Raw genomic sequence first — 14063 nt, forward strand, 5'->3', positions numbered from 1 at the left:
GGGATTTGCCCCTGGTATACAAGGTTGCTCCAACATTCAAAAAAGCAATTTAGGTAATGTATCATACCAACAAGTTAAAAAAGAAAAATCACATGATTACATAAAATCATGTGAAATATAGAAAAAGCATTTGACACAGTCCAATAATACTATTTCATGGTGACAACTCTCAGTAAACTAGGAATAGAGGGAAACTTCACCAACTTGACAAAGAATATCTAAGATAACATACAACTCACATCAGATTTAATGTGAGAAACTAGAACATTCCCACTAAGATCAGGAACAAGAGAGGGATGCCCCTCTCACCACTCGTTTTCAACATTGTTCTGGAAGTCCTAGCTAATACAATAAACAAGAAAAGGAAATAAAATGTATACCAATTGGGAAGGAATAAATGAAACTGTCTTTGTTTGCAGATGACATGATTGTTTAGGTAGTAAACCCAACAGAATCAACAGAAACACTCTGAAAATTAACCCCAAATGGATCACAGAACTAAATATAAAATGCAAAATTAAAGCTCCTAGAAGATGGTATAGGGTAAAATCTAGATGGCCTTGGGTTTGGGATGACTTTTTTGAATGCCACATTAAAAGCACGATTCATGAGAAAAATAGTTGATAAGAGACTTCACAACACTATTTTTTTTCTACTTTGTGGAAGATACTGCCAAAAGAAAGACAGCACAGCCTGGAAAAAAATATTTGCAAAAGACACATCTGATAAAGGACTTATCCAAAATGTACAAAGTTCTCCTAAAATTCAACAATGAGAAAACAAACACCCAATTAAAAAATTGGTCATAACATTAACACACACATCACTGAACAAGAGATACAGACGGCAAATGAGCATAAGAAAATATGTCCATCATATGTCATCAGGGAAATGCAAATTAAATCAATTAGGAGATACCACCACACACCTACTAGAACAGCCAAAATCTGCAGCACTGACACCACTGAGACATCATTGACAAGGGTGTGGTAACACAGGAACTTTCATTCACTGCTGACAGATTTCAAAATGTACAGCCACTTTGGCAAACACTTGGGTGGTTTCCTACAAAGCTAAGCATTCCCTCACCATATGATCCAGCAGTCACACTCCTTGGTATTTACCCAAAGGAGCTGAAAACTTACATCCCATTAAAACTTGCACATAAACGCTTACAGCAGCTTTATTCATAATTGCCAAAAATTGAAAATAACCAAGTTATCCTTCAGTAAGTGAATGGGTAAATAACCAGTGGTACATCCGGACAATGGTGCTAAAAAGAAATGAGCTACCAAGTCACAAAAAGACATGGAGAATCTTCAGAGTATATTACTAAGTGAAACAAGCCAGTCTGAAAAGACTTCATGCTGTATGATTCCAACTATATAACATTCTGGAAAAGGACAAATCTATAGAGTCAATAAAAATATCAGTTGTTGCCACAGATGGGGGAGGGGTAAATAGGTGAAGTATCAAGGATTTTTAGGGCAGTGAAACTACTCTGTATGATGCTGTCATGCTGAATACATAACATCATGCTTTTGTCAGAACTCACAGAACTGTACCACACAAAGAATGAGCCCTAATGACATGTAAACTATGAACTTTAGGTAATAATAATGAGCCTATCAATGTTGGTTCATAAATTATAACAAATGTAACACTCCAATGCAAGATCTTAATAATGGGGAAATGGGTATGTCTCATTACTTCTCATAAAGCCAGCCCTTCACAAGTGTTCCTGCAGCATCTTCTCAGGGTCTTTCCTGAGAGGACTCTCCTGAGGCGCCGCCCGTCCATACTAGGCTAGTGTCACTGGAGTCCTCACAGGCTCCCGCGCGGTTTCTCTTGTTTAGTGCCCTGGTAGGCGCAGGTTGGGAAGATGCAGCTGGAGCAAAGGGTACGGGTGCACGAACAGGAGGAAGCAGGAACTGAGGTCTGGGCCTGAGTCACAGGAACGGCTGTGGTGAACCAGCGGCAGCCGTGGCGGGGGATTGATGGCTGGGCTGTAGCTGGGTTGGCGTGTCACTGCTGTGTGGCTTCTCACCGGCACCATGCCGAACTCTCCTCATTATGATTATTTTGACCATTACCCAAAATGCATCGTTCATGTTCAGCTCTTTTACTGCAAGGCTGTAGCCAACTCCAGAGGGTCTAGTCACCTGCATTAAGCTGAATTCTAATACTGTGGTACATCCAGAATTATTATTTAATATTATTCAGCATTAAAAGGAAATGAGCTATGAAGTCATGAGAAGGCATAGAAGAACCAGATGAAAACTACTGACCACATCTGCAGAAAGATACACCTGCTTATTTTGAGCACCTACTGAAATCCATCAAGGGGACGCTGGTTAAGAAACCCAATCTAAAATTTTAAAGCAGTACCTCTCAACGCTTTTTCACTTCATGGCACCGGTAGAAACGATATTTTTACAGCACAATGGGATAAATTAAAGGAGATTTAAAGGCAACTATATAGGGCTTAGTAAAAAAAAAATTTTTTTCATATTACATTATTGTAATGAGAAAAATCAGTAAGCATATTAAGGATGATATGAAAATTGAGTTCATGTAAGCTTCCAAATAAAGTCTTCTCAAAAATTAAAAAGGAAGACATGAAGTAAATTTATATGCATACTGCAAAGTGAAAGAAACCAATCTGTATGATTCCAACTATGTGACATTCTGAAATAGACAAAACTGTAAAGACAAGTAGAAAGATGAGGAGGAATGAATAGGCAGAGCACAACAGATTTTGGAAACAGTGAAACTGCTCTGTGTGGTGCTGTATTTGTACACATGGTATTTATTATACATTTGTCTGCAGCAACAAAAGTGAACTTTAGTGTGAATTATGGGCTTTGTATGATGATTGCTACAGTGGTTACATTTTGCAATATATAAATGTATCAAATTAACACATTGTACAGTTTTAAATTATTTGTTGTTACATGCCAATTATATTTCAGTAAAAATAATAAAACAAATTTTTAAAAAGTTCCCATGAAACTAGTGAAGCTTATTCTGCTTCTCAAATGTAGTATAAATGGTTGCTCTCCCCTTAGACAGCATCTTTTGATGGCAGATATCTCAGCCTAATTGTCTAGGTCAAGGCATGGAACATGGTAGGAAAAATCAAACTGTGATATTAAGCAAAACTACATCAGACTTCTGGCTTCCCCTGTCTAGTTTTGTAACCTTAGTAAAATTAATTAAATTCTCAGAAGTTCATTTTTCTTTACAAATACCAAAGAAAACTACCTTGGTTAGTCAGCAAATAGAAAAACTTTCTATTTCTGAATAAAATAAGAAAGAAGCAAGGTGTGTGTGTGTGTGTGTGTGTGTGTGTGTGTGTGTGTGTGTGTGTGTGTGTAATTACCAGACTTCCAAAAGATTATTTTAAAATTTAATGATTTTTTAAATTTTATTGTCCCATTTAATTGCAATTATAGATATTTGTAGTACCTGCAATTCTTTGTGAAAATGAAAAACTGAGACTGACAAAATATGCTTTTAGTTTTCCTTCCAAATAGCATTTCTGAAACGTTTTCCTTCTGTTGTCTGATCAGTCATTTGCTTAACTTGGGTTTTTGAATCAGTAGTTATTATTCAGAAAGCCCACTAGTTTATATGGTAGCATCAAAATAAACAAATACACTAAGATAGTAATATAGGCATGAATTAGCCAATCATAGTCAAAATATGGAATTATACTTAGTTCAGAAGTTAGAACAACAGATTTCACATATGAGCCAAACTTGAGCCTGGTCTACTTGGAAAAATTGATTAAAAGCTCATTTAATTCCCAGGATTTCTTACTTATACCAAGGCAACCTGGTATATTCATGTGTGCCTCTTTGATTCTTAAGTGTGGGTGTGAGGATAATTGGAGGGAAACTAAGACGTGTGAGCTACGGTGGTCAAAGATTTAAAACTAAGAACTGCACAGAAGGCCATGGAAATCCAAAGCCATTCTCAAGGAGGAAATGTGTTGCCAGGCCCTTGAAAAAGGATTTTTCATTTTGCATTCAGTATGTAGTATCTCATTATTATAAAGTAATTGCAAATCAATGCACTGCATTACATTTTAAAAATATAACTTAGATCAAAATATAAAATTTACTCTCGCTAAGTCTTTTACCTTTAGGAATTTGAATTTTCTTCAACTCTGTACTTAAAGAAAGAATAAAACCAAAGTTCTCCTTTAAAAAAACACCTCCACAATTTGGAATTTGGTTGTTCTAAAGGGTAAAATTTTTGCCAAATGTATGACAAGCTGCTGTCAAGGCATAATGGGAAGCTTCTGTGGGAGTGTGCAAGGAATTGGTGCAAGAAGCTGCATCTCATTAGCTCATACTCTTTTAAACAGAAAGAATCTAAAGTTCAAAGCTTTTATTAACAGTTCTCAATAACTGTAGCATTTATTCATAGATGCTCTATATAACCTAGTAGCATTAACCCTAGAAATAAAAGATTAACTTTTTAAAGAAATATTAAAATTATTTTCAATGCTTTTTTATCTTATTATTTTCTTGGAAATCTAAAACAACTAAATGGGTCAAAGAAATAAGAGCATACATATCCTACTAAATGATTAATATTTGCATATTAATAAAATATGAGTTCCTAAAGACTAAGATACTAGGAAAAGTAGAAACTATGATTTACTCAATATGCTGTGACCAATGACAAAGACCAAACTTTAGTCAAGCTCCTGAACCTTCTCCTAGGCCTGTCCATACACTTCCTCACAAAATCCAGTTAGTAAGAACCCTGCTAGCTCAGTTTAGCAAGAGTCCTCATCCCTGATATGTGTTCATCTTTTATGTCTCATTGGGTTTCTCCACCTCCAGTGTCCCCCAGGTGATGCCTGATCACCTTGGCCTGTCTTCAGCAAAAGTCCTATCAGGTCAATTTAGCTAGAATCTTCCTTACTCATGATGCTTTCCCTTACTGATTTTCCATCCACTTACCCTACCTTGCTCCTTGATTATAAATTGTCACTTGCCTATAATGCATTCGAAATTGAGTCGAGTTCTATAGAGAGGCTCTTTTCCCTTATTGCAATAGTTCTGAATACAATCTGTTTTATTGCTTTAACTACTGTCCAGTTCTGTTTCTTTAACATCAAAGATTGTTAGGTCTTTTGCATATGTTTACTATCGAATCCTTGCAGCAACCACTAAGCATGTTTTATTATTCTCACTTCAAGTTCAGAAACTGAAAGGTAGAGAGATTATGAATTATTGAAAATCAAGCAGATAGTGGTGAAGACAGAATTCAAACCCAGGTTTTTTGTGGATTTTTTAAAGCCCTTCTATTTCAAAATTTGTGTCACTTCTAATTTTTACCTAATGTTTCAGATTTTTTCCCAAATATAGAAAACACAGAAGAAGTTAAGTTAAACTGACAGTTTTTTACAATATGGAAGATGTAAATAGCTTCCTATTCTAAGATATGGTACATTTATTTTAGCATTAATACATTTTGGAAAGAAGCCATCCTCTTAAACAAGGGAGTTACAAGAACTGAGCCAAAATACAACCCTTGGAAACAGAATGAATATGAACCTTTTATTTCATATCCTCTAGGGAAGTAAATGCAGAAACTTCATCCCACATAATAATGGTCCCTGCTGACCATCCCATCTTTGGGAAGGGTCATAAAGAATTCCTGGAATGTTTGAGATTATTATGAAAGATTGGCTGCATTCCTATCCACACCCATAATTAAGGAAAATAATGCTCACATTCAGCTAGCCAATGATTACAAATAAAGGCTTTATAACAGAGCATTCTTGAGCTTATAAAATAGCCTTCAAAGTAAGTTTAGAGCCTCTCACAGATTTCTAAGCAAACCTATCTTATTTTGTTTTTGATAATGATGATTTGTTGTCTGTTAACCTCACAGTAGCCAGGTAAAATAATTTCAGAAATTATTTGACTTCCAAGCTTAAGAGTGAGACATTTTACCTCCCATCAGAAGAGACAGTTATGCCTTGGAAGCATAGCACTGCAAAGACTATATACTCATATAACTCAGCTTGGCACATCCATGTCTTTTTGGTTTGTTGGGATTCATGTTTGAGAAGTCAAGAGCCATTCCATGCATTTTGTTAGTTAGGGATAGTGAGTGAAATATCACATTCTAGCTGTTTATCTTCTAAAACATATCATTCCTATCTTGTATTTAAATGGATATGGAGGCATTGAACTATGGCCACTGTAGGAGAGGTAAAAGAATCTTCCTCTGTCGTCTTAGGTTCTACTGCTGGGCCTGAGAGTCAAGTGCACATACACAGATTAACAGGAGGCAAGCACAAATTTTATTTAATATTTTTGTGTGCACACAGGTGCCTAAAGAGTAAAAATGAAGATTCAAAAGAGCAGTTAGAAGTGGGAGCTTACATACTTTTTTGAACAAAGAATGATAAATTTGTGGATAAATGACTAGACAAAGGAAAAGGGCATAAGTTTTTAAGGGCAGTAAATTATTGCACAGTGACTAGGAAATATATGGGGAAAACTAATGAAAGATTAGGGTTATTTTAGTATGTTTCTACAGGTCCTGATAGTGAGTCCCATCTCCAATGATACCAATGTTCTCTTCCCTGTAAAGTGGCAGGCACTTTTCTCATAGGGAACAGTATGACTCGCTTCAAGGTAGAAAGGGAGAGGTCAGAGAGCCCTTTCTGCACCTATTGTTTCTCAACTGCCTTCAACTCAAAATGCCAAAAGGCATATTGTGGGATGGTACATTCTGAAAGCCTTCACCATCATTAGTAGTAGAAGATATGTACACTTACAGCTCTTTAATCTCAGGAAATACAACACTTAAAGGAATTCTGCTAAGATCCTATTTAACTCATGTTTGCTATCAAGTAACACAGGAGTCACTAGAAGAGAAGCTGGCAAGAGGCATTAACCTCCAGCTTTAGTTTTTGCTCTAACAATTGACCACCTTAGAGTCCAAGAATGCAAATATGTGAACTACAATGCATACAGTTGACAACTTTCCAGAGAGGAGACATGTCCGATAACAAACAAAGAAGAAAAAGAGTATGCTTTCACAACATGATTCCCAGCAAAATATTCACTATGTTACACCACAGCTAAATTTTCTGCATTAATTTTCTGAACAATTACCATATTCTAGAACCATTTGCTGGTTGACTTGAGAGCAAGTGAGTAACGCCTACCAAGGAAGGAGTAAACATGTGGTTCTACCACATCTACCCTAGGACCAGTGTAGAGCTCTATTGAACATCTATTTGGTCTAAGACCTAGTAAGGAAATGCAAAGATGACAAAGATAATCTGGAGAACTATATTTCATATAGAAAAATGAGCACATTAGGAAGAATGAGTATGGTAAATTCTGTAACGTACAGTTGAGGTTTTCTGTTGATTCTAACAAACATGATTGGAGAAGGCAGTTGGAGGCCTACTGCTGTACAGTCAAGTCTTCTTGAATCCCAATTCCAAACTAAGACCACAAATGTGAACCTTGGGTAGTTGCCAATACATCATCTGTTAGGTGGTCAAAGCATATAATTCATTACATGATAAATGCAAAATTAGTTTTTCCTCCTGGCAGTATTTAATTTTAGAAATGCCAGGAATCCTTTTTAAGAAAAAGAAGTTCACCAGGAAGATAAGGCATTTGAATACTCAATGGAATACTGTAAGAAAGACAACATTATTAGATGAGCTGTTCACAGAATATGTTCTACAAGTCTAAAAAATTGCAGAGGAAAATGGCTGGAGTCAGGGGCTACTTGCCTGACACTTGACTCAAATACAGATGTCTTATAATAAATGAACTCAGTCATGAAGAAGGCCTGCAGTCCAGAATTAAGATAAACATCTTGTCTGATAATGGATTCATATAAACATCACTAGGAATTATTTGCTTGATCATCTTTTAAAGGAGTACTTGATCAACAGGAGTTTCCTGAGTTAAAGGATATTAGAAAATTCTTCTCACATTACAGTGTCCTTAGGGAAATAGGGGTATTCCCCCCTGCCTCACCCTGTATACCTAAATTTTTTCCATTTTAATAGAGAGCTATCAAATAAAAATTATGAATGAACTTTCAACTTGCTGTTTTTCTAAGTCTCTAAGCTTTTGATTGAACTTTTAGGGTTGGTATGAAAAAGTATCCATACGGACCCAAGGTCAGGTCATGGCCCACTATCTGTCTGCAAGAAATGGACTGGAAAGTTGTCCATCACTGATCAGACATGTCTTGGTAGTAGCTGAAATCAGTCTTCTTCTGAATCAAAGCAGTTTATGGGATGCAGGAAGTCATTTTCATAGTAATGTGTGATAGATCACCTACAGGGGGTCATTTTGAATAGAAATTGCCACTTCTTGATCATGTAGTGTTTATTATAGGCTCTGCAGGGTGATTGCCATTAAATTAGATATGTATTTTACTTTATCTTAGGACCGTGAAGTTCATTTCTGTCTTGCTAGATCCTGGAACCTCTCTGCTTTGTACGAGAAAGAAAGCATTATATAAATTAACCTAATTCAAGAATTCTGGTATGTATTCTAGGTGGTAATACAGTAAATTTGACTGTAACAAAGACTATGTACCAACACTTCAGAAAATCCCCCAAACACAGATAAATACATATTAATATAGTCTCTTAGATTTTTTGGAAATCTCATTTTCCTCAAGAATCATGACATTTCTATTTATTAGAATATCTACTTGGTATTCAAGTTTTAACTCTTCCTTGAGGGCCTTGGTATTTCAAAACATCAGCAGTATTTGGCCCTCCTTCAAAGTTACCACAAGTAGGAAATAAGAAAAAAAGAAAACAAGCAGAGACAGGAGTCCTCAGGGGTAACCTAGAATCCCTCACCAGGTAGGGCACTGTCTCATTTACATTGTGTGATCAAATTCATGCCTCAGCCAAATTAAAGATGACTTCATTTAGGTATGTGTAGAATAATCAAAATTGTCTTAACTGCAGAAAATTTACTTGATACTCATCCACATTGGAAAAGAGATAAAATATCCTTGTCTCCTTAAATGATGGTCTGAAATCAATATGAAGGATTATCAGAGAGTGTCATCTGTGTTGTGTTGTTGTGGATTCATACCTTTTCTCTCACCTCCAGCTAACACAGCCACCTTGACTTATTATCTTTATTTTGGTTGCCTTTACCAGTTTAGGCCATCAGTGTTTGCTGCTGTGTGTGTGTATGTGGGCTCGCATGCATGCGTGATATCTCCCGGTCCTCTAACAGGAATGTCTAACTGTATCTCACCCTTGCCGCTGTTGTCTGTGGCCCTCCAAGGTGACAATGGATTCAGTAATTCCATGAAAATCTGGACTAGGGTTTATGAGGCCTTCGCTTATCATAGTTCCTACTCACTAACGCTGGGAAGGTACTCAACACCTGTGGCCTCATTTAGCTCAGTCATAGAATAAGCAAAAACATCATTCTGGATGATTAGGAAAGTCAGATGAGAAAATCCTTTATCTGCTCACAAATGAGAAGATTTGATTCAAGACACAGAACACTAGAGTTCTGTGAATAATAGTGGAAATGATGCCCATCTTATTTACTCTGGAGAAGAGATATAGGCAGGAGGGGTTACACCAATATTCACTAAAATCTGAGGGAAGGAATTTTTTCAGAAAAAAAAGGTCTTAATGCTCTTCTCAGATTAAACATCAATCCTTGGTACCTTCCTATGTATCCCAGCCAGAAAACTTCCTTCCTAGTATAAAGGTACCAAGAAAGGTATTGCTAGAAGAGCTCAACTTAAAGAAAGTGATAGTGTTTAAGAAGATGTTCCATATACTTTGATAGAATGTGATTCAGAATCATTCTTCTGAATTAGTCACACTCATTCCCACAATCCTAAACTAACCTGACAGATTATCTTGATTTTGCTCTCTCTACATTCCATGTTGGGAAGAAAGTTGATTCTGATACTATTCTTATAAGCCTCAGTCTGTTGTATATTTTAATTAAAGAAATACCTGGTTCCCATCCACTCTTTCCTTCCTCTAATTTCCCATTTCTGCTTTTACATCATTAATACATTTTTGCTGGCTTCCGAAAGGCTTTGGCATTTCCTTATGTTCATTAGTATTTTGTCCAGATGAAAGAACAAGACATGGAGGAAGAGGCTTTATTTCTGAACTTGCTGTTCTGTCTTGAATAACCAAAGCTCTTTCTACTGATATCTTTGGGAAGAAAAAGATTCTAAGTATGAAAGAGAGTCAGTTCTGCTCTTTGGTTGTAGGCCTTATTTGCAAGAGGATTTTACAGGACTCAGATTAGAGCCTTTATAAGAAGGAAGTCAAGTGTAGATTGTCATAGAAGGTACTCCCTCAAATTTTATGTGACTAGTAACATCATTTTAAAGATCCCTGTTATTTGTAGACCAGAAAGCCAGTTGACTGACTCATGCTATGATAGGTACCCAGGCATTTGAGGTTTCCAGATGACATTAGGGGGCCTGTGTACATAAGGAGAGCAGCCCATGGATTTAAAACAATATCAGATAAACGAGGTCACAAATAACCAAAAAAGAAAAAGAAAAGAAAAATGGCAGTAGTCCTGTGATAACCTATTTTTTCTTGCATGTTTCTATTATCAGTTGCCTTTTATTTCAGACAAAACCTATTTTCCTATTTGTTTGTAAACACTAATGTGTAACATATGATAATAATAATAGCTCCCTTTTTTGAATGCCTACTGTGTTCCAGATGCAAACGTTTGTCTCTTTTTTGCTTTGTATCTATTTGACAAGGAAAGCACTATGTTTCCTATATTATAGATGAGAAATCTAAAGATCAGCATGATTGAGAGACTTGCTTAAGGTCTCAGAAGTCCTAAGGATTGGAAGTGGGATTTGAACCCAAGCCTGAATCCAAATCCCTTTTTTCATCCTTTATACTAGACTTTTTTTCCACATTAAGTTTCCTATCATGAGATGGAAACCAATATATAAAACATTTTTCCAAATAAATCATTAATTCCAGCAAACACTTATTTGTCAGGTATTGCTCAGATAGCTTTACTGACCATTTGATTATATGTGGTCAAAGGGAAAGTGCTTTTTCCACTAACTTCTTACCCCATTCCCCATCTTCATCTTCCACTGATATGCTGAAGCAAATCCTGATGCTGGTAAATAAGGCCAAAAATTTAACAAGAGTTTCTATAATTGGTTCCTTTTTATTCATTCTGTGACATTTTCTTGAGCCTCAATATCTTGTTCTGACCTTTCTGAAGGAACAAACCTTTTCTAAATAATTTTATTTAAATTTCAACAAATATTTGCACACCACAAACTTGATGTATATCCATGCATAACCCATTTGATATTTTGAAAAAATGCTTGTGTTTGTTCTTTATACCCCATTGGTAGCATTGATAAGTAGTTTCTGTTGTTGACAGAGTTAAATGCAATATTTCAGAGAGGTGCAAACACTTACAAACACACAATAATCTATCTGTAATGACCCTGATAACCATGGTAACTGTAATCTAGCATGTTTCCAAAGGAAAAATGCCAGACTAAAATCTTCAGATAATAACAGATATGAAAAAGTCCTCAATGTCTACTCATGAAGGAGATGCAAATCAAAACAACAATATGATATTACTTCACACCTGTTAAGATGGCTATTATCAAAAAAGATAGGTGTTGGCAATGTGGAGAAATTGGAACCCTTTTATGCTGTTGGTTGGGATATAAAATGGTCTAGCCACTATAGAAAACAGTACAGAGATTCCTCAAAATATTTAAGTGGAATCATCATATGATCCAGAAATTCCACTTCTGGATATTTATCCAAAGGAAATGAAAACACTAACACTGAAGGATATAAGCACCTCCATATTCATTGCAGCATTATTCACAACAGCCAAGGTATTTGAAACAACCTTAATGTCCATCAACAGATGAATAAAGAAAATGTGATATATAAATACAATAGAATATTATTAAACCTTAAAAAAGAAGGAAATTTTATCATATGCACAAACATGGGGGAACCTGGAGGTCATGCTAAATGAAAAAGCCAGACACAGAAGAACAAATACTGCATGATCCCACTTATATGAGATGTTTAAAATAGTCAAATCAGGGAAGCAGACAATAGAACAGCAGTTGCTAGAAACTGGGGAGAAGGGATAAATAGGGAATTGTTTTTTAATGGGTATAAAATTTCAGTTATGCAAGATGATTAAAACCTCTCTTGCTAAGTTTTCCTGCCACAATTAAAAAAAGAAAAAAGAAAAAAAAAAAGGAAGAGCCAGCAGAGGCTCTCTATGAGAAAAGGAAAAAGAGGAGCAGATTTATTTCTGCAAGATCACTCTTGTAGCTGTATAAAGGATGATCTGAATCAGGAAAAAAACTGGACGCTGGAAGGCCAGAGGGAGAGCTGTAGAGTGGCTCTGGGCAACAAGATAGAGATGAGAGGCACTAATTGTGAAAAATTGACAGTCTTCTCAGTGAAATTACCAACTCTATGATCTGAGATAAGCCTCTTGATCTATATTTCCTCACATATAAACTGAGAGTAATGAGCCATCATCAAAATACCATTGTGAAAATCAACATAAGAAAGTATTTTAGAAGGTGTTAAATCTATAAAACTACCAGGTTTTAGTAGTTGTAATTTATTATTGTCATCAGTAGTAGGAATATTAGTATTATTATATTACACTATCCTAACAAGACATATATTTTGAAAACATACCACAGGAAGACAAGGGAATCAGGTGAGAATTTCGTATAATATGAAAGTTTCTAAGAAACAAATATGGTATCACAAGCACATTTATTTCATAATGCAAGACCTTAGTACTTGTCTAAAATCAGATATAGAGATTAGTAGCCTTCATTTGAAAATATGCAGTAAAAAAAAAAACACTGGTATCTATCATTTACTACTGTGATATTGGAAACTCACTAAACAAAATGCTTATTTTCAAAAAGTATCTATTATCTGCCTAATACTAGTGTTCTAGTGTTAATACAATTTTAATGTGTAGAATGTTTCCATATTTTCCCAAAGCTACTTTTTTTTATTGAGTGGGTATTTCTTCTTAATAATTCATAAAATGAGAGAGAAGAAACATTCTGCAAAAGTTTTCTCAGTTCTGAAAATTATTCAGATCTAATTTAAAGAAAAAATATGCTTAGACTAGAATCTTTTAGATATATTAAATACAAATAATACCAAGAATAAACACTTTATATTTATAACATTTGTACAACAACAAAGCCAAACGAATTTTCAAATTAAGTAAAACCAAACAAAGGATCTTAAATATTTGAATTAATAGTTAATAGTGACAGATGATACTGAGTTTAAAGAAAAACGCAGCCTTAGTTCAAGTTCTACATTTGATGTGTTTCTACAGTTTTACATAAATCCTACAAATGTAAAAATCACCTATTCCTGTATGTATATTATACGAAGCAGGACAGTTTCAAGACTTTACTAGCTCAGAATAATGACGGTTTACCCAAGCAATCTCCAAGTGCCAATCTAACACATGAAAAATGAGTAAAGCGGTCATGTTTACTTAAAGTTCAGGTTAGCATTTGTCTTTGTTGAAATTGACATTGAATATTTTTCTATTTTATTGATTACTAACATTGAAAGCAGCGGATTTCTTTATTGCATATTTAGTGCCCACTTAACTGTTGCTGCAATATTGCACGTTAGTATTAGAAACGTTTGCATACCGTAGACATTTGCCACGCCAGTGTGATGTGGAGGTGCAACTGACTCAGGTCTTGTCTATTTCAAATGAGTGAAACTGTCACCGTGCAGTGATTTAGCTTCTAGTTTGCACAAAGACACTCTCATATCCCAGCAGAGACTTGGCCACTGATATGACTGGTTGTTCCATTATAAGGTGGGCATCTAGATGATGCAGAGTTCTTTGGAAACAGTTTGGGACCCTTAAGATGCTATTTGCTGACTTGAGATAGTGTGGTCTCAAGTAAATTCCAATTTGTGCTTTCATGAGAAAAATATATATCATTCCAAATTCTAGTTCCCTTTTACTATA

The sequence above is a fragment of the Manis javanica genome, chromosome 3, assembly GCF_040802235.1.
Source record: "Manis javanica isolate MJ-LG chromosome 3, MJ_LKY, whole genome shotgun sequence".
Classification (NCBI taxonomy): Eukaryota; Metazoa; Chordata; class Mammalia; order Pholidota; family Manidae; genus Manis; species Manis javanica.